This window comes from Canis lupus, chromosome 3 (assembly GCF_048164855.1).
Source record: "Canis lupus baileyi chromosome 3, mCanLup2.hap1, whole genome shotgun sequence".
Lineage (NCBI taxonomy): Eukaryota > Metazoa > Chordata > Mammalia > Carnivora > Canidae > Canis > Canis lupus.
In genome coordinates this window covers 65,973,859-66,001,770 of record NC_132840.1, presented here as the reverse complement: position 1 = coordinate 66,001,770, position 27,912 = coordinate 65,973,859, and the positions used below count along the sequence as shown (strand labels likewise).

Sequence of the window (27,912 nt, the reverse complement as noted above, 5' to 3'; positions counted from 1 at the left end):
TGGCTCAGTGGTTGAGCGTCTTCCTTTGGCTCAGGGCATGATCCCAGGATCCGGGATCAAGTCCCACATCAGGCTCCCCAAAGGAAGCCTGCTTCTCCCTCTGCCTGTGTCTATGCCTCTCTCTGTGTGTGTCTCTCATCTCTCATGAATAAATAAATAAAATCTTTTTTAAAAAATTAAGTTTAAAAAGATTAGAAGAATATAAGGATTAGCCCAGGAAAGATAAGACTCCTTGCAAAGAGTAGTATGATAATCTTGGTTTAAGGGAGATGGATGGTAGTTGGGGGCAGTTTTATATTTGTTACTCTCTACCCACCTCAAGGAGAAGAGAGTAATTACTACGATGATCCCCAGACACATCAAGTGCTAAATAGTTAAGTAATAATAGAGAGACCAGACTTGCACTTATGTTCTTGTTTTTTCAGGTGTAAGCATCATCCTGAAAGGACAGTCTATGTGTATTACTAATCCAGTACGCCTTCTATTCTTCTTCTACCCATCCCCCAATCCTCATCACATAAGAGCACAGGCAGGTAAGGAGCATCTTCTGTCATTGGCCCTGACCTCATGAATACATCTGGCACAGTAAGTAGAGATTTCTCCAGATGCCAAGAACAGGATTCTCTCACGTACCCTATTATTAGGGTCTTTTCCATTAGCTAAATGGATCAAGTGAAGTCTAAGGTATCATCAAGTTAGGAAATCCTGGTATTGTGTAATTTATTTGGAAAGCAAACAGCCTAAATCCTATATAGCTGGAGTGCTAGCTCTGAAAGTTTCTAGCGATATAGATGGAAAGGAAGATAAGGAACATATACTATATTAGGATGACGTCATTACTTGTTGATTCATTAAGCAAGATATAAAATTTATCCCTAGCCTAAGGTGCTAATTATGCTTGGTAACTAACTGGAAGAGAAACATGCTCCATATGCTCTAAATATTCTTCTAGAGTTTATGGATAGGTTAGCAAATCCCAGGAACCCGTGAATGCTGGATGTATATAAGAGATTTCAGGGTATAGGAGGGATAAGGTGGAAGGGCCTGAGAAGGTAATAAAAATCATTGTCCAAGATTTTAAAGATACTCCTTTTTAAAGATATTTTGTTGTACAAATTATGATGCAACCAAGTATAAATTACTTACGGTTAATTCCAACAGTCGAAATCATCTGATACTAAGATACTTCACCTCTTTAGATAAGTGGTTATGGATTGGAGTTGGAAGGTAGTTTTGTAATATACCAAAGAGTGACACAATTCCATCATTTTTAATAGACCTAACCTGTGCTATTTTAAATAATAGTAATAATCATTAAACTTTGAATAACCACTTGAGTAGATGCTAGCCCAGGAGCCAGATAACTAGTCTTTCTGGGAGAAGTCTCATTCTTTAATGCCAATCTCCGATTTTCAAACAAAGCCTTTGAAAAATCTTAGTGACTTCAATCACTCTTTCAGATTTGACCATTATTCTCAAGCTGCACACATTTTGGTATTGCATGGAGGTTCTTCCTAGCTGCTAGCCCTTCTCTACATTTTTATTTGCCTCACATGTTGGAAATAATGCACAAGACAAACTCACTGATAGACCAGGCTGTTTTTTATTCATTTAAATTTATTAGCTTCCTATCAGATATTTTTTCAATGTATATTAAAAACACTTGCAATACTACAATTTTTCCAAACATAAGTTCAAGTCTTCTGCCCATTTTTAATTGGATTATTTGGGCTTTTGATGTTGAGTTATGTAAGTTCTTTATATTTTTTGGATACTAACCCTCTATTGAATACATCATTTGCAAATATCTTCTCCCATTTGGTAGATTGTCTTTAGTTTTGTTGGTTGTTTACTTTGCTGTGCAGAAGCTTTTTTCTTTTTCTTTTTCTTTTTTTTTTTTTTTTGATGTAGTCTCAATAGTTTATTTTTGCTTTTGTTTCCCTTGCCTCAGGAGACATTACCTAGAAAGATGTTACAGCCAATGTCAGAGACATTAATGACTGTGCTCTCTCCTAGGATTTCTATGGTTTCAGGTCTCACATTTGGATCCTTAATCCATTTTGAGTTTTTTTTTTCTGTATGGTACAAGAAAGTAATGCAGTTTTATTCTTTTGCATGCAGATGTTCAGTTTTTCTGGCACCATTTGTTGAAGAAACTCTTTTTCCCATCACAATGCTTTTTCCTCCTTTGTTGAAGATTAATTGACCGTATAATTGTGGGTTTATTTCTGGGTTTTCTATTCTACTCTATTGATCTATGTATCTATTTTTGTTCCAGTACCATACTGTTTTGATTACTACAGCTTTGTAATATAAATTGAAAAATCATAGAATTGTGATAACTCTAGTTTTGTTTCTCTTTATCAAAATTCCTTTAGCTATTTGGTGTCTTTTGTGATTTCACACACAAATTCAGGATTGTTTGTTCTAGTTCTCTGGAAAATGCCATTGGTATTTTGATAAGGATTGCACTATATCTGTAAATTGCTTTGGGTAGTTTGGACATTTTAGTGATACTTCTTCTTCCAATCCATGATTAATTCATCACTTATAGCACTTTTTTAGTGGAGTCTTTAGGGTTTTCTATATATAGTATCATGTCATCTGCAAAAAGTGAACATTTTACTTAGGTTGCCATGACTGAACCTACCCTACAACTTCCTCCACCCACAAGGTCAGACCTGCCAACAGAAGTCAGACACAACTTTTTTTTTTTTGCTTCCTGACATTTTTAATAAATTTATTTTTTATTGGTGTTCAATTTGCCAACATACAGAATAACACCCAGTGCTCATCCCGTCAAGTGCCCACCTCAGTGACTGTCACCCAGTCACCCCCACCCCCCACCCACCTCCCCTTCCACCACCCCTAGTTCGTTTCCCAGAGTTCAGAGTCTCTCATGTTCTGTCTCCCTTTCTGATATTTTCCACTCATTTTTCTCCTCTCCCCTTCCTCTCTCCTATTCCCTTTCACTATTTTTTATATTCCCCAAATGAATGAGACCATATAGTGTTTGTCCTTCTCCGATTGACTTATTTCACTCAGCATAATACCATCCAGTTCCATCCACGTGGAAGCAAATGGTGGGTATTTGTCATTTCTAATGGCTGAGGAATATTCCATTGTATACATAGACCACATCTTCTTTATCCATTCATCTTTTGATGGACACTGAGGCTCCTTCCACAGTTTGGCTATTGTGGGCATTGCTGCTATAAACATCGGGGTGCAGGTGTCCCGGCGTTTCACTGCATCTGTATCTTTGGGGTAAATCCCCAGCAGTGCAATTGCTGGGTCGTAGGGCAGATCTATTTTTAACTCTTTGAGGAACCTCCACATAGTTTTCCAGAGTGGCTGCACCAGTTCACATTCCCACCAACAGTGCAAGAGGGTTCCCCTTTCTCCACATCCTCTCCAACATTTGTGGTTTCCTGCTTTGTTAATTTTCCCCATTCTCACTGGTGTGAGGTGGTATCTCATTGTGGTTTTGATTTGTATTTCCCTGATGGCAAGTGATGCAGAGCATTTTCTCATGTGCTTGTTGGCCATGTCGATGTCTTCCACTGTGAGATTTCTGTTCATGTCTTTTCTGTCATGCCCATTTCATGATTGGATTGTTTGTTTCTTTGCTGTTGAGTTTAATAAGTTCTTTATAGATCTTGGAAACTAGCCCTTTATCTGATATGTCATTTGCAAATATCTTCTCCCATTCTGTAGGTTGTCTTTTAGTTTTGTTGACTGTATCCTTTGCTGTGCAAAAGCTTCTTATCTTGATGAAGTCCCAATAGTTCATTTTTGTTTTTGTTTCTCTTGCCTTCATGGATGAATCTTGCAAGAAGTTACTGTGGCCAAGTTCCAAAAGGGTGTTGCCTGTGTTCTCCTCTAGGATTTTGATGGAATCTTGTCTCGCATTTAGATCTTTCATCCATTTTGAGTTTATCTTTGTGTATGGTGCAAGAGAGTGGTCTAGTTTCATTCTTCTGCATGTGGATGTCCAATTTTCCCAGCACCATTTATTGAAGAGACTGTGTTATTTGACTGCAGACACAACTTTTGATTAGAATTTAGCTTTCTTCAGGAAAAAGAATTCATGAGGGAATGATATTTTAAGATTGGTAGGTATCCCAACATTTTAGCTGGATCTAAGGAATCATTCTCTTATTAAGAAAATCATTTATGGGCACCTGGATGGCTCAGTCAGTTAAGCACCCAACTCTTGATTTTGGCTCAGGTCATGATCTCAGGGTCATGAGATCAAGCCCCAAGTCAGGCTCTATGCTGAGCATGGAGCCTGCTTAAGACTCTCTCTCTGGGACAACTAGGTGGCTCAGTCAGTTAAGCATCTGCCTTCAGCTCAGATCATGATCCCAGGGTCCTGGGATCAAGCCCGATCCCTGCATCAGGCTCTCTGCACAGCGGAGATCCTGCTTCTCCCTCTCCTTCTGTCCCTTCTTCCTGCTTGTGCTCTCATTCTCTCTCAAATAAATAAATAAGTAAAATCTTTGTTTAAAAAAGACTCTCCCTTTCCCTCTGTCCCTTATGCTGGTGCTTGCCCTTTCTCTTTCTCTCTCTCTCTCTCAAGAAAAAAAAAATCATTTGATTTTAAGATTTCTGAATTGGAAAGGGATATGTAATTCCCTCCTTCTTCACCTCATTCTTTCCCCCTACCCCTAATACATTCCCTTTATGTCCTTCTCAGATCAGGCTAATTTGGATGCTTGAAATATCAAGGTGTTCCCTCCACAGGTAGCATGTTTAATCACTTGGTTCTCAAAGATGTCTTCAGAATTCAGCAAAAGCAAACCTTTTTATTGTACACTTCAAATAGCTGAAATAGCAGAGGAGGGCACCCTTATAGTTTAACTCCTAAGGAAATAAGATAGAAGAAGTTGCAATCCATTCAAATAGAATAAAATTAAGATAAGTGGAAAATACCTATATATTTTATTTTTGTGCCCCTAAGTCCATTACTTATGGGAACTAATCCTTTCTTCTTTTCGTTATGGTTCTACAAACCTTATTGATCAAGGGGTCCTATCATTCCTACCATGGTGGTAGATATGTGACATAGGCTAATCAATCAGAATATCCCATCTAAGTTGGGATAGAATTGGTCAAGGGTAGGCATCTAACCCAGAGCCAATCACCAAACTTTGAGGGGGACTGATATAGACATTGGCAAAGAATGGATCTCATATGAAAGCCTGGCGCAATCAAGGTTGACCTTTGCCACTTCTTTGGGACCATCTACCAGAAATGGAAACTGATCAGAGAAAAACAGAGCCAAGAGAAGGAAAAATCAAGTTTTCTGTGAGTACTGGATCTGGCTGTACTTTTCATTAAATCAGCCGATATATAATCATATTTTAAGTCACTGCATACATTTTCTCAAAGAATTTCATTTTCTCTCTTGGGAATGTATTGTAGTCTAGATTGTCCTATGACTCCAAAAATGAAATACATATCTTAACAGAATGATGAGAGACAAGTACTACTGACAATAAATATTATGTTAAAATAACCAGTGAAACCTCTTATACTTCTAAGTGGAGTCTCAAATAAAACATCAGACAGATTAATTCTTTAAGACTTCAAAACAAGACCAGACAGATCACTAGAAGGAAAAGCTACAGGGAACCCTAGTCTCAGCAGGGGTACATGGGATAAATGAACAAATCTCTTCAATCTCTACTTTCGATAATTCTATAATAATTATCTGAAGCTGTTCTTAATTAGATTCAATTATGGGATTAGTTTGAATTATATTATGAGGCATTGATTTACAGAATATACCCACTGAAGGCCTAGGTGCTGAATGTAGTAAATGTGTTACAATTCTGAGTAAGGAAATTGCAGCAGGGAGCAGAGGAAAATATCGATCTACTTACAATGAATTTATATCCAAGTTAATTTTTATTTCCAATTAATAAATGTAATGTGGGTAAGGACAACTGTATTTGGAAGTGGCCCCCTTTCATCAAGGAAAGACAGAGAAATGCATCTGTTTGTTTGACTACAGGGGAAAGTCAGTTTCGGGGACCTCTGAATATGCCTATTTCCAAAAAGGCAGGCTTAGAGGGGAGAACTGGAAAAGATAAAACAATTGACACTTCCTCCAGAAATCTGGTATAAAAATTCCTATAATCTTGATTCTCAAAGCAAGAGTTTGAACTTCTCAAACTGACATATGTGATGATGTGCTAGGAGGCATAAATATGGCATAATCTGGGAAGCTGATCAGATTTGTTTCAAAAGCCAGGGCTAATTCCTAGAGCGTAGATTAATGATAGTTCAATTTTGAAAAGCAGGGGGAAGTATTATGAGGGTATATATTTCAATCTAATCCCAGAAGTAATAATATTGATAACAGTTAACATTTATCAAAGGGCTACTACTGTCAGGCTCTGGGCTTAGCAATGTACTTCTCCCAATGATATCATTATTAGCCACATATTGGAGATGAGATTGATAAAATAAATATGGTTCATCTTCTAGGGCATCAATTTTACATCCCATTATAGGGAAAATTGGGTAATTTGCCTATGTCATTTAAAATATGTTTATATTCATGGTGGGTTGCATTAATGGCTCCAATTCTTCACCATCCTTGAAGCCATGACCTCTTTCAGTGACTTTGCAATCATTTCTACTGTAAAGATGCAATATATTTCCTTACTTCTGACTTTGAGTTTGGTCATGTGATTTATTTGACTGAAGAAATGGACACCACTTGTGCAAAGGCTTAGAAACTACTTACATGATGGGGCTTACTTTCTTGGAACCCAGTTATTGTTCTGCTTCCTTGCTTGTCCCAAGAGGAAGATGAGAGTCACACTTATTCCAGCTAAGCTGCCCCAGTCAACTCCCACCAGCTACCTGAGCATCCTCTAGGTCAGGCAAGCTGACTCATAAATGTAGCCATCATAGGCTTAGAGTACAAAATTTGGCATCAGATTTGGATTCAATCATTGTCTCTATCACTTTTTTTTTTTAACTGTAGGACCTTCTGCAAGTTACCTGAATCATTACATTCATCACCTAGAATAAAGGGGTTACACCTACTTCATAGTGTAGCTGGCAGGAATAACTGAGTTACATATGCCAATGGCTTAGCCAGAAACTGACATACAGCAACTATTTGAAGAATAATAGCTATTATCATTCTCCTGATTATTTATAGATTAAGTGTACAATCCATACCCAGGAAGTCCAACATCAACTTCTCACACCTGTTGATACATTTTACAAAACACCCTACAAGTTAGCTTTGGCCCTTACTCAGAAAGGGAGGTGTTTTTCTAAAATATACTCCATAACAGGACAGAGTTTAATATTTTTATTTTTCCATCATGAGTAGATGGGAGATACTATTTGATCATTCTTGAGTATTGCCTCCATTATAAAAGTATTTTGGTAAGGCCATTTTTTTGTTTAAATTAGCAAAGCAGCCAAGAGGGGACAATTGCCTCCTACATTCCAAACCTATTTCTCCTTTAGACAGTTTGTCTAAGAAATAAATTGAGGCCCTTTATCTCACCTCTATCATACCTCTTAACTAAGGTTTGCAGAATAATATTGCCAACACCCTTGGAAAATCTGATTTTCCCTGTCATGTGCCAGGCACATCTGCTAAATACAGAGAAAGCTGATTCCCTGCCCAAAATTGATTCAGCAAGAGCACTCCGAACTCGGTTAAGGCCCCAGGAAGGCATGTGTTGGGATTTAATGCTTCACCCTGGAGAAAAAGCACCTCCTGCTTACATTACTAGAAAATAATTCCTAGCTAGCAAAGCAGTAGAAGGACCCTAGGGGCTCATCCTCCTCCATCTTGAGAAAAGAGGTTGGAATGGAATCAACACTAAGGCTACAAATAAAAGCTGTTATTCAATAGAAGAAAAATTGGAGGTTTGAATAACGAGTATTACAGCCACTGCCTGCTCCTAAAAGCATGTTCATACAGAGCAGATACTGATTACAGCAACATGCTGTATTTATATAACCCAACAGAAATACGTTATTGACAAAGAAAAGAGAACAGATCTCAGAAAACAAGCGCCAGTGACATGTTACAACTTTTTCTTTCTTTTTTTTGATTTAACATATTTGTAAGCTGCCACTCTTTACAATAATTGACAAAACAGTGCAGACATTTTGCTTTCTGGAAAATTGGAAGTCATATGTCATGACTAAGATCCATCAGTGATCAGTTAAATTGGGCGATTGGACCTGTGGTGGCACGTCTGTTCTCAGCCTAATGATTTGTTTATTTAACTGTTCTTGTTAGAGACTGTCGGCCCATCAGAAAAAGAGATGTTGATTTTAAAAATTAATCTTGAGGAAAAAGCAAATACAAATACAGAGTTTCTTGGTGAGTTCATTTCAATTCTCAATCAATGCCATTTCCTAGCACTAACTATAACGAAGACAGCAGACGCTACTTAAATAAACAAGATATACACTTTTATGAAAAGGTCAACTTAAGAGAGCCAACCTATTAATTTTCTGATGGTTATATTTAGAACAACAGCAATAAAATGTCTTTTCCATCCATTGGACCTCTGCACAGGCTTTCAGTACTAAGTATTATAAAATAGCTATATCTTATGAACATCCCAGACCAAGTATATTCACAAGATGATTAGCTCTTAGCCCTTTGTAAGGTCTCTGGAAGCCTACAGAAATTAACCTTCCCCTATGCTTTCCTACGATGTTGGTTAAAATAATCTTTCCTACTGTAGAGAATGTTTCTTGAACCTTCCGTGTCCATGGTGTCAACTTCAATGCTGGTTTCATCACTCACTGTTCCACTCTAATTCCACTACCTGACCAAGCATGTGCATTCAATCTTAATCTGTGCATTTGCTCAATGCTTATGCTTGGGTCAGACTGTGCCTTGCCACTGTCAATATCAACCTTGTCATTCAGTGGCTGGGGGATGGCAGGGGGTGGAAAGAGCTATGATTACTCTCTGAACCCATTACACACCAGACATTTACTAACAATGCAGCATGTGATACCGTTATTTCATTCTTATAAAACTTTTAGGTAGCCATTATTACTTCCATTTTTAAAATGAGGAAACTGCAGTTTAAAATGGAAAGATATGGGGTGCCTGGGTGGCACAGTTAGTTAAGCATCCAACTCTTGATCTCGGCTCAGGTCATGATCTTAGGGTTCTGGGATTGAGCCCCATGTCAGGCTCTACAGTCAGTGTGGAGTCTGCTTGAGGATTTCCTCTGTCCCTTTCCCTCTACCCTTCCCCCTGCTCATGTGCTCTCTCTAAATAAATAAATAAATTCTAAAAATCCTTTTTTTAATAAAAAATAAAATAAAATGGCAAAGATAACTTTTCCCAAGTCATAAAAGGACAATCAGTAGGGCTCAGACTAGAGTTAAGGTCTTTATGTCATGAAAACTTAGTCTTCTCACTTGGCTAGGCTATTCTCAGATTTCAGGAGCTAGGTCCATTGGCAAACTCAGTGCCTAGGATAACACTGTATGCTGAATATATATTGATGATTGCTATAATAATAACAATGTTATTATTATTAATGGGAGTTAATAGAGATCAATACTTATTTGTGCCAGACTTATAGAAGTTTAAAAAATATCAAAATCACATAGCTAATAGGTGGCAGAATTGAATCTTTGACTGAATCTTAAGCCCACATCTTATATTGCTATCCCATAGTTCTCCCCTAAAGCCTTAGCAGTATAAGTTAATGTCCCCAGAAGAAAGAGTGATGGAAAGGCCAACATGCTTCACCAATGAGATGCTTCACCAATGAGCTCTAGTTTCCTAAATATTAATAATTTTGCCTCTAGGATCTGTTTATTTCATAATGATGCAGGATCCACTCTCCCCATGACTTTGGTCCACACTGATTATAAAGGCTGCTAGTCATTGTTCCTGTCATGCTGTTCTTTCATGATTACATATCCCACTGAGGCTGATTTCCCAACACTTGGCACCCTGTGGGTGCTCTATCAGAACTAGCAACTCACCTCATAAATACAGGAACTTCTACTAGCTCTGTGACTTTCTCTGGTCAGACATATTTTTGGTCACATTTTCCATTAGCCACTCACTTGTCAGCCTCTGCTTGTGTGATTCTTCCTCCTAATATGTGGGACCTTGAAATGTCCTGCTTTTTCTCTCTGGGAGTTTTTTTATGTTGGTCAGTTCATCCTGGCCACATACAAGCTGTCACTGGTATTGGGATGCTTAGCATCAGAAGAATTATTCAGGGGAACTAAAAGTAGAAGTTAAAATCACCTGCCACTTTCAGTAAATGAAGAAAAAAAATAGTTTAAGAAGACATTTAAGAAGTGAGCTAACCTTTCAAAATATCTGTATATTTTGGACTGGAATGTCTTGAATAGACATCCACCAGGGATTGTAAAACAAACCTGAGCTATGAAATCTGACTTCTTCACCTTCCTGATCCTGAGCAAAGATGTGAGAAAACAACAACACTTAGATTTAAGTCTCTTTTTCTGCTTTTTCTACATATCACACTACGGCAGAATTGCTAATAGGGAGTGAAATGTCCAAAGAGGTTGCCTCAGAAAGGCAGAGAAGCAAAGAGTCTGTATGATACACACAATGAATAATTGTCCTTCAAAGAATCCGATGTGTGATATGCTGCCTAATTACAGGAAATGGCAAATGGAGATAAACACTCTAGTCACAAAAAATCCCCAGAAGAGATCTGACAATGTCTCAGAAACCTGTTTCTGTTCCAAATGCTGTCGATTCTTAACATAAGGGGAATGGGAGAGCGCAATCAAACTCTGGGTCTCCTGGCAAATCATGGAAAGCAAACCCCAAAGGACAAAAAGCTAGAGGGACTGATATAATTATCACTACAGCTACCCATTCCAAGGTCATTTTTTGGGGGGGTCCAAGGTCATTTTGTGCTTACACATGTCCATATAGGGACATGTTCCCTTGAACGCTACAGTTCATGTTTCTTCCTTCTAGGTACACAGATGATATTTTTTAAATGTGCCATGTTCCCTGCTAGAATTAAAAGGATAAGAGAGCACTGAGTATAGTGACAGAAATTTTAAATGACCTAAGGGAGTATTTTGGAGTCTGAGGCACAAAAGTCATGGATTAAGGGCTGAATTAAGAACAAGCCCTAGAAAATTACTACCTGTAGGAATGATCAGGACTTCCACAGAATAGGGGTCAGGGTAGCAGTCCAGCCTCAGAGAGTTCCAATACCCAGTGACTAAAGATTGAGGATCAACTTTGTTTACACATGAGAATCTTCTAGGGAATTTCAAAAAGCACCTGTGCTTATGCTTTACCCTCCATCAAAGATATAATAACGCGTGAAGCAATAGCTATATATTTTAAAAGCTGTCTGAATGTTCAGGCAAAGTCAGGAACTACTGGAGGAAAGTCTACAATATGAATGTGGATGGAATGCAATGATTCTTAAGTCTTTTTGAGATTCTGATGAAAGTCAGAGATCATTCATCTCACCAGACCAATTAACATAAGTAGACAGATAAATAGATGATAGTGACAGATGGGTAGACAGCAAAGGACAGACCTCGTATTCATGAATACTGTGAAAGATCACTCATTGACCTTGTGGGAGTCAATGAGCCTTAGACTAATAGCCACTGGTTAGAGCTCTAGCAAAAGTAGAGGCTTGGTTGCATAACTATCACCCAGTGTACTTATCATTTGCTTCCTTTATTAAAGATATTGGCCTAGAAACCCTTGGAGTTAGGTTGTGAAAACATATTTAGCAGGCCATTTAAGAGTTCATAATCCACTATGGGCCATACTGCATACACACAAATACTTCACTACAAGAGAATGAAGAGTTTATGGATGGTTAGCATAGATTAGATCTGCTCCAGTAGCTTAAAAGACCAAGCAATTCCTTCCAGATGGGGAAATGAGGGAGAATTCGATCAAGAAGGTGGAATGATCATCTCAGAAGAGAAATGTCAAATGCATTGGCATTGGTATAGACTCCTGTCATTGTAAAGACTTCTCCAGGGAGGTCTGCTGACCCGAGGTGGAAATGAGACCCTTTTCAAACATACCTAGTTTTGCATGTTTTTTTTTTTCAACTGCACATCCTTCCCTACCTTAACCAACCCACCAAATAAACAAAAATGCATGATCATACCTCCAAACATTATTGGAAATAAAGTGATAGACAGTACTGATGGGAAGTTTGTAGTCCTTGATCTTGAGTCTGTATTAATGATCTTGAGTCACACAGAGCATGAATGTGAGAGCTCACTATGGTGTGTAATGTCCATACCAGGTAGAATTGGTGCCCCGGTCTCTTCCAGTCTAACACTGTAGGTTTGAAGTCTTGACAGTTCTTCTCAGTGTGGCTAATGTTTTTCACAAGTGTTCCTTAAAAAATGAAATAGTACTACTATTTGGTGTGTTTAAATGCATTTGCATTTCATTCAAGGGAAATGAGTTTTCTGTTTTAATTTCATCTCGGTTCCATTTAATTAAAGTCTAGCTCGTTCTGTCGCTGAACACTTTCTTAAGTGCTGGAGTTTTGCTAAATCATTCAATGTGAGTTTGAAATTTGAACAAGATTTTTCAAGCTATGAATAAATTTGCATCTATTGATGATTTTTGAATCAATAGATTCTCTCTTCCACCCTGCAGTTAATATAATGGTTTGTATTTCTCAAAATACATTTTCATACATTATTTCACATGATTTTTGTAATATCTCCACAAAGCAGGCAAATCGAGTCCCATTATCCACATTATACAAATAGAAAACTGAATTTCAAACCAGTTAAGTGACCTACCCAAGATCACACAGCCAGTTAGCCACTGGATTAGACTTAGAAGTACATCTCTTGTTTACCAGTCCAGTGTGTTTTAAATGTACTATCCTTCTCCCATTCCCATCCATTTTGTTGAGCAAAATATGGAATTTTATCCTTTCTCAATGCCACCAAAAGATTTTTGAATTTGGCTAGCATACATATTAGGAGACTAAGGCTGAATTTTAATGATTCTAATGTTTTTTATGTGACCGGCACAGGGGAATGCACTTACCAACATCATTTCTCATCTTTATAGTGAGACTCTATTTTGTAGAAGAGAAGGTTCAGGGATGTTAAGTAACTTGCCAAAGTCACATAGCTGCTTACTTCTGCCTTCCTTGGTTCTCTTTCAGGCCATGGCTACACCTATCTAGTACAGCCTATACTCTAGAATCATGGCCAGGGGTCTTACAAATCCCGCCAAATATTCTTTGACAACATTATTAGTGGCATTGTCAAGACTCCCTTAGTATTTTTACCTAGAAAATATTGTGTTAGACACTAAAACACAAAAATAAGAGCATAGTGTTTACCTTCCAGAAGTTTACCATTCAATAAAAGGATAGGTTCCATACATAGCAGCACAAAAATTAAGCTGTAAAGCAAGGGAGGGCTGCATTCTCCAAGCATTACATAAGTGTTTCAAGTTTCAGACTATAAATACTGTCAGAATAGAAAGAGGATCAATGTGGGCAAAGATAAGAGAATCTCTCAGAAAAGAGATAATATTTAATGAAAGAGTTCAGGTAAGTAGAGAAGAATAAGAAGGAATTATGTGTAGGAACAATTCTAAAAAGATTTATGAAGTGACGAATAATCATGGCATATTGGGAGGTAATCCTATCTTCTTATTTGTCATGCTTTGTAAAGGAACTTGAAGTATGATAGTTTCAGCAGATTCTAAGATGATTCCTTTGGTTGATTTATTAGTTAGGACTGGATACGGCTGCAAGTAACAGAAACCTCAATTAATGGTGGCATAAGCAAATGAGGATTTGTTTTCCTTATATAAAAAGATATATAACTGTTAGGAGGTGGTTGCTGGTGCTGCGTCAGCTGCTCAATGATGCTCTCATTTAGAATGTTAGCTTTGACTGTTTGTGCTTGCTGCATCACGGTGGCCTGAAGGCTGCTGCAGTTTTTCCCATCAGTTCCTCCTTGAGGTGGGCAGAGGGTCGTGAGAGGGACCAAGCCGGCAACACCTGCCCTTTTTGTCTGGGAGAGGCTGTGGAACAGGGAACCAGGTTGTCGAGCTTGATTTAGATCATATCAGCATATTACTGTCCCAATTGAAGTCAGGGTTTTGACGGTAAGGAAAAAGGGGGGGATGAATATTGAGGAGGTAAGTAACAGTGTCTCTAAGAGTTATATTCTATCAGTTATATCCTGTCAATAATAGAAATGCACTAATTCTCCCAGATACTGGGGGCTTATTACTTGAAGTCATGGAGCAGTAGACTGGGCAGCTGTCTTAGCAGGACATGGTTAGACTTCATGAGGAACTGGGATGTTATCAGGGGTACCACAGCATCCTCTTCACACAGTGGCAGCTCTAGTGCTTGGAGCATTTTTGGTTCCTCCAGCAGTAGCCGACTATTGCTTCCTACTCATGAATTCCATCCATTTGTTCAGCTGTGTCTCTTGTTCTAGAATTCCTATTTTTCTGTTACTGTGAAACTTTCTGTCTTGAGCTCCAATCTGATGAGGCATGCCAGATGAAATACAATATACCCAATTAAATTTGAATTTCTGATAAACAGTAACTATATGTTTATATAAATATGACCCATGCAATATTTGTGATGCTATGCAATATTTGCTATGCTAAAAAATGATGTATCTGAAATTCAAATTTAACTGGGAGTCCTGTATTTTCATTTGCTGAATCTGACAATCCTAAAGCTAATCTATTTGGCAAATCACCAGTAAAAAATGTCTATGCTGACAGACCTCTAATATGATTCTGAATAAAGCATAGATAGAAGCCTCTGGCTTAAGGGCACTTGCAGTGATGAGCACCCGGTGATGTATGGAAGTATTGAATCACTACATGGTACACCTGAAACTGATACTACACTATATGTTAACTAACTGGAATTAAAATAAAAACTTTAAAAAGAAAAAAAAGAAATCTGCCCCTAGCTCAATCAGCACAGATCACTATGGTAGGCTCACACAGGCAATACGTGGAAACTTATCCTTAAGGAATTTCCTGATTTTTCAGCCCAGTCAATGGGGTCTATGAATGGCATTCCCAGTATTGGGTCTGATTCAACAAAAAAGCCATACTTCTACCCTATGCCATTTCTTTCAGACAGCAGATATGCTGGTTTTAGATATGCTGGTTTGCCTCTACATCTTTCACATTTCTCTGTATCAGCAAAAGAATACATAGCATCTTCTTTTCTAGGCACATGATCAGCTCATATTCAGGCAGGCATTTGTTAACTTCCACAATGGGTAGAGTGTGCATGGAATAAAATATTTCCTTTTGCACAATGCATGCAATTTCCTTTCATGTCTCTCCATTTTTCTGAATTCTGTCTTTTATTAAGGTTTATCCCCCTTCTGAGAGTTCCAACAAATATATAATAAGTTCTGTGTGCCAAGAATAGGTGGTAGAGGATGTACTGGGCAAGTAGAAGAATAAGACATGATCACTAAGCTCCAAAAGCCCTTAAATTTCCCCCTGACTGCTTTCAGTTTTATAATCTAATTGCCCAATCTAATTTTCTAATCTTGCCATTTCCCTTCTTTCCTTGTTTCCCCTTTGATCTACAAGTACAGATTTATAAACTTGATTCTTTATTTTCAAGAATATCTGATGTAAGAAGGGGAACATGGTCAGAAATCCTATTTCTGACTTGGCTTCTTCTTGACTAAATCATTTTTTTACTCCTGTTCCTCTTGCTGCTCACTTCTCATTATCATCTTTGTTTGCTCCACAATGACTATGCCAATAATGTTTCTACACTAGAAGCAAAAGTCATGCACGACTTTTAACTCACATAGAGTTATGATCACGGAATCAAAGAAAAATGGTGGGAGCTTCCATGGAGGGCACCTCATTCTATGTTCTACCCAGCGCAGAAGTTCCCTTTTCAGCCTCTTAGATTCAGGAGGTTAAGCCTCTGGGTCAACACCATATGATATGGACTATTCAGCTTTGGAACTATTATCAAATTACAACAAATCCTTTCCTATGGTGGATTATGTTTTCCTCTAACAGCTATACATTGGTCCTGGGGATGTGGGCAATCCTTCTGCCCGGTGTAAGCCCTTCTTACACTGAGAATGTTCATTAAGATCCTTGATCAAGTCTTCTTCATTTCCTATCTTTCTCTGACTTTTCCTTATGTCATAATGTCCAGACGCCTCTCCATTCCAAGTCACCCTTCTTCAAAATGACCTTCAGCTTCTCCATTCCCCTTCTAGAATATGAGGCCCCCAATGTAGAATATGCTCTGCCATGGGAATGTCACCTTTCATTTCTCACAACTAGTTTTTCCCATCTCTGAACATGATACAGAAAAAGAAAATGGTTTTTGGAACTAGTCTGATATGTGTTCATATTTTGGCTTGTTATTTATTATCTTGAGACCATGCAGAAGTTTCTTAATTTTTTTTTTATTTATGATAGGCACGCAGTGAGAGAGAGAGAGAGAGAGAGGCAGAGACACAGGCAGAGGGAGAGGCAGGCTCCATGCACCGGGAGCCCGATGTGGAATTCAATCCCGGGTCTCCAGGATCGTGCCCTGGGCCAAAGGCAGGCGCCAAACCGCTGCGCCACCCAGGGATCCCCAGAAGTTTCTTTACCACTGACAACTTCAGTTTCCTCTTCTGTGCAATGAAAATAATAATACCTATCTCCTGTGAGGGTAAAGAAAAGCATGTTAAGTGCCTTGAAAAATACTAAGTTGGGGATCTGTAAAAAATCCTTACTTCCTGCATTTTCCCTGAGCGAGGGGAGCACAGAATAAAATGGCACACCCACACAACATGAAGAGCAAATCCTAGCTTCTCTTGTATTTCTTATATTGGCAGAAAAGTCCATGGTTAATGATTTTCTGTTCATTCGGATGATTTTCAGAGCCTCAAAGGTAGGATTGGGGGTTTACTGGCCACCTATATTTGTTGCCAAACTTTCTACTTGTGACTACAAATACAAGTTTCCCTATTTGGCCTTGGGTGTAGATATTGCCCAGCCCTGGAGAAAATCACAGAGGGAATTATTATCAGTTCCCCCACTTCCCCAAAAGGGATTGGTCTCAACAGGCATTAGCCACAGGCAGAATGATGATTGTCATTTTCCCTCCCACTTGAAGAAACAGTGTATGATGCTGCCATGAGAATTGATCATTAGAGGTAGTAGAAGCAGTGTACCAGTAACTAGGTAATAATGAGAAGACAGTTTCAGTTTTTCAAATGACTGTGAGATCTCATCCTGGTTACTTTCTTAAAGGAGGCAAGATGCAAATATTCTAGCAGTAGTTTTGCATATCTGTGTTGAACTCAATCCAATTTTAAACAAATCCATTTCTTATTGTATTTTTTTAGTAGATGAAAATCTCATTTTCCTCAGAGATAACACAGCTTTAAACAGTTGTACATTATGCAGAAAACCCTGTTATTCTATGCATGCCCTGTCGAAGGTGGAATATGGTGAAAATGATCCCAGAGCCATGTTAATAAACAATACCTGAAATGCTCCTAAATTCCCTACTAATGAAATATGCAAGCTATATTTTGATAATAACAGTGAAATTTATTTTATTTCCACCATCTCCTCCTCTGGGAACAATGTCACACTCTCTTTTCCAATTCAGAACAGATCTGGCTTTCACTATGCCAGAATGGAAAGAGTTTGAGCATTGTGGTGGCCACATGGTGGCTCTGGGATTTGTGCCAAAGCTGTGCCTGACGTGGGGTTCTGACAAAACCCTGTTCATCTGGGATTCAGGAAACAGGAGCAAGAAGATGCATTTACCCTCAGGCTATTCCTAAATGACATCAGAACAGCTAGTCAGTTGAGTAAAAAATGTAGCCCTGCTGCTTGCTTGGCAACAGGTTCTCCAAGCCCCTGTCACATTAGAACTGGACTTGGAAGGTACTCAAAATTTACATATGAACTACTGGGCACAAGAGACTATTTTCTGGCTGAATATATTGTTCTGGTGACTTGAGTGTCTCAGTAATAATCACTTTAAAATTTTGTGCAGACTACTAAACACTGCATGCATATTTTTTCTTGCCTGTTTTATCTTATCAATGTGAGGCAGCATAGGCTATGGACAGAATTATGTCTGAATCCTAACTCTAATTTTGCTCTAAGAGGCTGAGGCTGTAGGCAACCTCCTTAATCTTTCTGAGCATCATTTTCTTAATCCGTAGCATAGACATAAGCAATATTTATGATACCTTTATTATAGGATTTTTTAGGATTATATATATAAGTAATATATAATAGGACAATGGGTGATAAAGGATAATATATTATATATAAGAAAATATACATAGGGTAATATATTTATTTTATATATCACATATATAAAATGTGTGTATCTGTATGTATACACACACACAGCCTAACAACATGCCTAACACATTTGAGATATTCAATAAATTTTAATTCCCTCCCAAATTTTCTTCTCTAGTATTCGTAAATGAATTATAGTGGACTCATGTCATACATGGAGTGTATTTAATTGAACTCAGTGCATGAACTCATGCACTCAGAGAAAAAAATAGAGAGGGAGAGAGAGAAAGAGAGTCATCTGTTAATTTCCGTTTTACTTATTTTAATGCAGGGTACCAATATGCCCACTAAAAATACTTGATTTTACATTTTCTCTACCAGCAAGGAAATGGCCATTCCTGGCCAATAAGATGTCTGTGAAAGTCTCTAGTGAGGGCTTCCTGTGCAGCCTCTGTGAGAGAAGTTACTTTTCCTCTCAGCTTTTTTGTCCTACACCTTTACTGCCAAAAATGTGCATACGAAGTCTGAGCAGTCATCTTGATCTCATGAAGCTATAAGAATGTAGATAAAGGCCAATATGCTATGGATAGTGGAAGGAAGAGTTAAAGACCAGGTCTCTGGTTGCATAGGTGAGCCGGCAAAAGCTGTTCTAGACTGTCTACGTACCTTATTGCATGGAGCAAATGAGCTTCTACATGCTTACGCCATTGGAGTATTTTTGTTTTATAGTGTTGTTAGTTGGGGCAAACATAATCCTAATGGAAACAGTAGATGATTCCACCGGTCAGCGATGTGCGTGTCCTTTCAGTGATCTTATGCTCTGGAGCAAAATGGGAGATATAATTCTGCCTTTCATAGTCTATGAATCTCATTGTGCTGCTGTCAGTCTAGTTTTTAAGATTTCATATTTTTCACACAACTTGACCACCAACACAAGTCAGGGGCTTCCTGAGTTCTCACTTGAGATTTGAGATCTGTGCTGCTACTGGAGGAGATGCTGCCCATGTTGGACTTGCCAAGCTACACAAGTAGCCTTCCCAAAAACATTTTCGTGGGTAGTTTTTTACATGTGGGACTCTGGCATCATCCTCTGACCTAACTCTTGAGTTAGAATTGGGAATAATATATCAAGCTGGGGAGCTGAGTTGTTGGTAGCTGAAAGCAGACAACAAAGGGATGTGTGTGTGTGTGTGTGTGTGTGTGTGTATGCACATGCACTTACCTCAGTGCATCTAAATCCAGATGCATGTAATTCCAAAAACCTAAATCAAAGTCATTTTTTTCCATGAGATAAAAAAAAGAAAAAGCAGAACATATGCTCTAGTAAGCTAAAAAATATCCAGTCATGTTCTTTTGTGTATCAGTGTAATAAGTAAATAATTTTGGGGAGGTGTGATTATATGGAGATGTATGCTGAAATAAACAAAATGCTACCAAAAATGTCTGGCAGTGGTGCAGAAATCATTAGGATATCATTTTTAACTGTGTTATTTTCTATTATAAGAATCTCTGATTAGGTTTCATATATAAATATATGGGATCCTCATATTCAAATTGTTGGGAATTATTCATTCCTCTAAACCTGAAATTTGTTTAATTCTTAAACTCTTTTATTAAAGATTATGTCTCCATATAGTTGCTACTTCTAGAGTAATATTTTTTAAGATGGCAATTTGTACCTCATTAGTCATGAAACCAATTAAGGTGGTTGTGGTTCTTGTTTAAGAATTAAGTAGAATACAAAATTATACATACTGTATTTTGTGGGCATTATATATTGTAGGTATTACATTTTGCGATGTTTGTTTTGATTTTATATATTTATGGTGTTTAATGAACCTCAGTGTTTATATCTCATTGTAGATTTCTCTCAAAAAAAAAAAAAAAGAAAAAAGAGGATCGGTATGTACCCCGTTATGAAATGGCTTCTCTGAGTGGTGCTGAGGTTGGTTGGTCAAGGCCATAATTTGGAGCTGTCCAACTGCTGACACAAAGAAGATGTTTGAGGCAAAATGCCTCAAGGATACTATTAGGGCATCTAGTATCTGATCCTATACAAAACAGTTGGGATTGCCACATCCTGGGAGCTACTACTGACATGAAAAGCTGTATCTGGAATTGTAGACTGAAAACCTCCTTATTTTTTACTTCATCTCTGTTAATCATTTCAGAATAACTCATCAAGGAGGGGCAGAAAGATCAGGCCTTCTATCTGTGTCTTATCTAAGAAATACTTGTGTTTTATATCCAAAGAAAGAATCACTAACTACACAAAGTATCTGAGTCAGTTAGAGCCTCAACATTCAATTCTCTTACTACTACACTGCAGTATATTTATCCAAAAATATAAGCAAAATTTATAAAATCATCAAAAAGGTAGAATAAAATAATTAGAGTAAACTTAAACTAGAATTATAGCTCTATTAAAAAACAAAATAGACCACTAACATCATGGACTGGTATCTAGGCCTCATGGTTTAGTCCAAATTCTACTTATATAATTTTTAAAAATAAGTTATATCATGAAATTATATTATAGAACATAATGCTATAATACTAACTCAGAATTAAGTGGGTAGAAAAAGTAAGACAGGTAAAATGGCCCTAAGCAATAACTCAATCATCAAATTTCCATCAGAAAATAATCCAGGACATTTCTGGCATATATGAGGCATGCAGTAAGTGCTTGAATTCATGAAAGTGCATTATCATATATAGCATAGAGTTTTCCACCCAAAGCATCTTAATTCTAAATTAGCAGGATACAGGTTAATATACTAAAATTAATTGAATCTATAATACAAATAGTAATTGGAAAATGAAACTTTAGGAAAAAACAACTATCATCAAATTTAAAATTCTTAACAATAAATTTAGTAAAAGATAGCAAGATATCTTTTTTTTTAGATTATATTTATTTATTCATGATAGATGTAGACAGAGAGAGAGAGGCAGAGACACAGGCAGAGGGAGAAGCAGGCTCCATGCCGGGAGCCTGACGTGGGACTCGATCCTGGGACTCCAGGATTATGCCCTGGGCCAAAGGCAGGCGCTAAACCACTGAGCCACCCAGGGATCCCCATGGATAGCAAGATATCTATACTGAAAATTATAAAGCATTGCTGAGAATTTCTAAATATTTAAATATTTAAAGATATTCTAAAGAAGTGGTCAGATATATCACATTCATTGATTGGAAGACAAAATAATGTTCATGATGTCAATTCTTCCTATAGAAGAATTATAGATCTATAGATTTGAAACAATTACAATAAAAATCTCAGAAGGAATTGTTTTTGAAGAAATTTACAAGCTAATTCTAAAAGTGACTTGGAAAAATGAAGGAGGTAGAATAGTCAAAACAAAGAAAAAAGAATAAAAGAATAGAGCAGGAAGATCCACAATAAGTCATTTCAAAACTTAATATAAAGCCACTGTGATTAAGAATGGCATATTTTGGGGACATCTGGGTGGCTCAGTGGTTGAGCATCTGCCTTTGGCTCAAGTCGTGATCCCCGGGGTCCTAGGATTGAGTCCCATATTGGGCTCCCTGCATGGAGCCTACTTCTCCCTCTGCCTGTGTCTCTGCCTCTCTCTGTGTGTCTCTTATGAATAAATAAATAAAATCTTTGAAAAAAAGAATGCATATTTTATGCCACATTTGCACAGAGATATCAAATATATCAATGGAACAGATTAGAGAGTCCAATTATAGACTCACAAACACATGGTCAATTGATTTTCAAAAATGTACCGATGGGAAAGTAACTTTTTTCAATTAATTTCACATCATAAACAAAAATTAATATCTAAACATAAAAGCTAGAACTATTTTTTATTCATCTGTGTAGTATATGTTTTCTAAGACACTGATTTCCCTTTACTCTTATTTTTTTCCATTTGTGTTAACTGAAACTTCTTTTTCTAATTTCTTAGTGTTTATAGTATACAGCTTTAACTTATTCAAGTATGATCAAGTGAAAATGAACTACCTTTATTATAGTATAAAAGTCCTAAATAATTATACTTCTAATTTTTTCCTCCCAGGCTCTGTGCTGTTAATGTGACACATTTGATTTGTATGAGTATTAGAACTCCACTCTATGTTCAATGTTATTTGAAGAGTCAATTACCTTTTTAAAGAGATCACAAAAATTAAACAGACTATATTTATCCTTGTAGTTACCATTCCCAGGACTCTTCATTTCTTTATGTAGATTTGTATTTCCATTTGGTATAATTTTCCTTCTGTCTTAAGGATGTTGTTTAGCATTCCTTGTTAGAGATAAATTATTTCCACTTTCATTTGTCTGGAAAAGTCTTTCACTTTCACTTCTGAGTGATATTTTGCTGGCTATAGAATTCTTTTTTGTCTTTCAAGATTTTTTCAGTTCATTTTTTTTTCTCAGTACTTTAAAGATGTTGCTTCATGGGATGCCTGGGTGGCTCAGTGGTTGAGTGTCTGCCTTTGGCTCAGAGCATGATCCCTGGGGTCCTAGGATTGAGTCCCACATCAGACTCCCTGTGAGGAGTCTGCTTCTCCCTCTGCCTATGTCTCTGCCTCTCATTCTGTATCTCTCATGAGTGAATAAATTAAAAATGTTAAAGAAAAAGATGTTGCTCCACTGTCTTTTGGTTTTATTGTTTCCCAGGAGAAATGGCATATTCTTACATGCTTTATATGCTGGTATCTTAATCTTTCTTCCTTACTATATGATGTCTTTTTTCCTCTGCCAGCTTTTAAGATTTTTTTCTATATTCCTAATTTTTAGCAATTTTTTGAAATTGAAGTGTTTGGTGTAGGTTTTTTTCTTCTTGTTTCCTGTGTCTGGAATTGAGCATTTTGGATATTGGATTCACAATTTTCAGCAAGTTTGGGAAAGTTTTAGCTATTACTTTTTCAAAATTTTTCTCTATCTTTCACTTTTCTTCTCCTCTTTGGAATTCTAATTATCCATATTAACATATGGTCATAAGGAGTTGTTCTACAGGACGCAATGCACTGTTTGATTTTTTTAAATTAATATTTTTCCGTGTTTTATTTTGGATTGTTTCTGTTGCTCTGTTGCTACATCTTCGAGTTCACTAATATTTTCTTCTGCAGTGTCTAATCTATGGTTAATCCTATCCAGTGTATTTTTTATCTCCCACATTGTAGTTGTCATCCACAAAAGTTTGATTTAGGTTTTATAGTCTTCTTTTTCTTTCTTTAATATTTCAAATATATACAGTAATTATTCCTTATATTTTAATGTCTTTGGCTGCAAATTTTAACCTCTATGTCACTACTGGATCAGTTTCACTTGTCTGAGTGTTGTCATTGACAGTCTTACTTTCCTGTTTCTTTGTGTATCTAGAAGTATTATATTGGATGTCAAACACTGAATTTTAACTTGTTGTATGCTTATACTTTTGTATTCTTACAAATATTCTTGAGCTTCATTCTGGAATGCAGTTAAGTTACTTAAAATCTTTATCATTTCAGGTCTTCTTTTAAGATTTATCAAGCAGGACCAGTGCATTGCTCATACCAGGACTAATTGTTTCCCACTCTTAAGACAGACTGTGTATTCTGTGTCATACTCTGTGAGTCATAAGGATTTCTAGTCTGGCTGTGGTGATAGGCACTAGTCCTACCCATGTATAACCACTACAAACAGTCTTATTTCTTTCAGATGAATCTTTCTCCATCATAGCTTGTTTCTTCACAGGTATGCATAGATTAATACTCTGCTGAATACTCAAAGGGCACCTTCTGTAGATCTTTAGGGTTCTCTGATTTCTAGTACACAATCCTCTGAATTCTAATCCTTTGGACTTTCTGAACTTTCAGTTTTGTTTTCCCAACACAGGGAGTCATTTAGGTTCCTTCTGACTTCTTACCTGTGCATTAGCCTGGAAATTCTTTCAAGGCTTTAAGATGAAGCAATTGTAGGTCTCACTTCATCTATTTCACATCTCACAGGAATCACTGTCCATTATTGCCTGATGTTTAATGTTTTTAAACCATTGTTTGATTTGTATTGTGTATATTTCTGGTTTATTCATGAGGGTATTTATGGTTCTTCAATTTTGGCTGGAAATAGAAGTTCTCTCTTCACTGGATTTTCTATCCCAACAATGCCTAGTGCAGTGCTCATTAAATTTTTGTTAAATGAAAGACTTTATTATAAAGGTATCATCTGTGCATTTTCAATATCAACAGTATAAGATATTTCTCTAACCCGGGACTATTGGAAGCAAAAATAGTATTCATTTTCAGAATAAGACTAAGGAACTAAGAAATGTTTCCACCAGTTGGTGCAATATTCAGATCTCATTAGGCAAGGAAACTTCACAGAAACTGGAAAAGAATATTTCTGCATGCAAGATGAAGAGAAAGCCTTTTGCATCTCAGAGGAAAAAATTTTTCTGGGAAAATGAGATGCGTTAGCCTTGCTTTTCCTCCCTATTTCATGTTAATAGCAGTTATACATCTCCAACAAAAAAGAAGCAGAGTTGAATGAATTTTCTCAGGATCTAGCACACAAAAAATACAAGAGCAAAATGGTAATAGACTCTATTCAATTTCTGTACAATATTTTTCAGATACATGAAAGTCAGCCTATGACAAGTACCAGTTCTTTTTAATTCTCTTCTAGCCCCAGCAGATCTTTCTAATCCTATGCAAGGACAGCCCCTTCCAACATGTTAAAATATAAAAGGTATGTGAGATTTTTATGGAAGTTGAGTAACCTGAATTAAAATTATGGTCTAATATTCTAATAAATCTTCCTTGTACTAAGGGTCTTAGGTCAGTAGATATGTTAATTCTGACTACACTTAGCTTTATACTGTGAAGCTTTGGCAGGCCCCATTAATGAGCAAGGAAGCAGATCTGGCACCATGAACTGCATTTTTGGTGATGACTGTAGTGTTTATTTAGCTAGATCATGAGGACTGTAGCCTCATATTTCTACAGAAATAATTAATGCTAATATTCACAAAAAGATTCCAAGTGTTACTTTTATTTGTTACACTGCTGTATCTGGACTCATACTTTGAAGAGGAAGATATTTTATTGCAACCATTTTGGCTATGAGCAGAGACTAGAAAAGGCTATTTTAGAGTATCTTGGGAGAATGGCCTATTACCTGCCCATGACAGGGCAGGACAGCTGTTACCTACTTTTTTTTAAGTTAAAATTCTCTGAGCTGCTCAACTTCTAATGGTCTTGGGGTTTGATGTGTCTGGAAGGCTATGGTCCCATAGCATGACTGTCTCAGGGACTATAGTTAGTCCAGCTATAACTCTCTCAAATTGTCAGTTACCTTTTGGGGTTTGCTATTACAGACTCAGCTGGAAGCAGCTTGCTGGTTTGACTGCACCATCAGGCTTTAAGAAGTTCACTTCTTATACCTTCCATAGGTCATCACAAAAAATCTAGAGGTGGTGTTCAGAAAAAAACTGTTAGCTGGCAAAATAAAATTGGTCATTCTTCCTCTGAGTCCATTAAAGTGAGGTTCCACCCTCTGACCTCAGAATCTTCTGAGGGTAGATCAAAAATGCTCAAGGAGAATGGTCTCCAAGAGTAGTTGGGGGAGTGGCCATTGGATAAAGAAAAATTATTGATAGTTATTGAGCTTACTTATCTCTTGGGGTTCCAGCTACAACTGTAAAGCCTTCCCCAATTCATTAATTTTATAAATATTCTTTGAACACTATATGGCAGACACTTTATTTAGTGCTGGTGATCATGGCACAGATCTAGTCCCTGCCTTTACTGAGCTTGTAGTCTAACAGAAGTGCTAGGTTTTTTGTTTTTTGTTTTTGTTTTTTTTTAAGTAATTGATTGCAGTTGTGACAAAGTCATGGAGAAATACAGGGTGCTGTGAAGCCTAAAACCCAAGGAGATTCAATTTAGTGATAGTTTTCCCGAGGAGGTGCCACGAGGTCTGAATTTTACATAATGAGTAAGGAGTCAGTCATGTGACAAAGAGTGAGGTCCTCCTACCTTTCTCTCCAGATGGCACCAAAAGTTGGCTTAAAATTCAGCACCCTCACACCTGAAAAGGTTTTTTATGTACAGAAATACAAGGTCCAGGGGCACCTGAGTGGCTCAGTGGTTGAGGGTATGCTTTTGGCTCAGGTCATGATCCTAGGATCCTGGGACTGAGTCCCTCATCAGGCTTTCCATGGGGAGCCTGCTCCTCCCTCTATGTCTCTGCCTCTCTCTGTGTGTCTCTCACGAATAAATAAAATCTTTAAAACAAAACAAAACAAAAAAACAAGTACAAGATCCATATAACAGATGTCAGTTGGTCAGCCTCCTTACTTGAGTATAAGCCAAAAAGTGGGGCTGCATATTAAGCAAGAGGAGTATATATATATATATTCAGCACAAAGTTTATATGAGATTTTTCATTAATAATAGCAAAAATATTATGCAGCTGAAAAAAGTATCTCCATTTGAACAATGAGGACAGTAATACATAAAGAATCAAAGCCCTTGCTCCTACTCAGATAGTAAGTAGGCTGATGGCACTCAAACCCAGATCTCCAGTTTTTCCAGGTTGCCTCCCAGGAGTGCAAGGGAAATGGGGTACCATGTTAGATCCTCAATGTTAGTGACTTAGTTAAAAACCCCTAGAAAAGAATAATCGTCAAGGATTTGTTTATTTTTTGTGTTTCTCTCACTTGACTGAAAGTCCAAACAGGGTAGGACCACTTCTTCCTTTGTTTGCTGCTTTTTACACTGTGTTTGGCACATTGTGTGGCAAGAAGTAAACATTCCATAAGTATTTTTGTATATATGAATGGATATAAAGACAAACACTACAATCTAGAAGTGGAGAAACTTCTGTAAAGAAGTAACTGTAACATAAGGCAGAAGATGATAATACTAATGAGAGAAATTTGTCTCTAATTCTATGGGCATTTAGAAGAGGAGACATCTCTTCTGCCTGAAGGAATCAGGAAATTCTTCATGGGATCTAACTCAGTCTTGAAAATGAGTAAGACTTGGGTGAGCACAGGTAACAGTAAGCATGCATGACAAAGAAATAGGATGACCAAGCATATGAAGACTGGATATCTAAGACCATGTAAGGACAACAGCCAGGAACTTAATATGAAATTTTGTATGGCATGAAAGAAAATTCTAGAAGTTTTGACTGAAAAAGCTCCAGACTCTAAGAAGCCTAGGTTCCAGGATAGGAGAGAAGATGAGACCATGAAGACATATACCAGCAGAGAGGAAATAATAGGTGTTATTTGGGGTATCAGTTGCATCATAACAAATTACCCCAAAACTTAGTCTTAAAACAATTATTTAGCTCATTAGTCTGCAATGTGAGGAGGGTTCAGCAGGCAGTCTCTGTTTCAGAGGCACTAACTAGGGTGCTTTCAGGAGTGCGAATCAATTGGAATCAATTAAAGGCTTGTTGATTTACATGTCTGAAGGTTGATATTAGCTCACAGCTGGGATCTCAACCCCTCAACTGGAGCTGTCACTGGGAACACTTACCCGTGGCCTCTCTACCTCTCCATGGTGGCTCAGGCTTCTCACAACATGGTAGCTGGGTTTCAAGAGCAAGCATCCAAAGAGGATAATGTAGAAGCTGTACTGC

The 27,912-nt window shown here is 37.4% G+C and overlaps 2 long non-coding RNA genes across 4 annotated transcripts in view; one reads left to right on the top strand and one right to left on the bottom strand.

The window, feature by feature from the left end:
- LOC140630911 (uncharacterized) overlaps positions 1-27,912 on the top strand; it is an 85,865-nt gene that overhangs the window by 563 nt on the left and 57,390 nt on the right. For 2 of the 3 annotated variants that reach the window (XR_012028591.1, XR_012028590.1), the window contains exon 2: positions 426-533. This is a non-coding gene — a long non-coding RNA (uncharacterized lncRNA). Of the gene's footprint in view, positions 1-425; positions 534-24,945; positions 25,009-27,912 lie in introns of all 3 variants that reach the window. The other variant, XR_012028589.1, reaches the window with a different exon arrangement.
- LOC140630912 (uncharacterized) overlaps positions 1-27,912 on the bottom strand; it is an 89,738-nt gene that overhangs the window by 24,173 nt on the left and 37,653 nt on the right. The window lies entirely within an intron of this gene.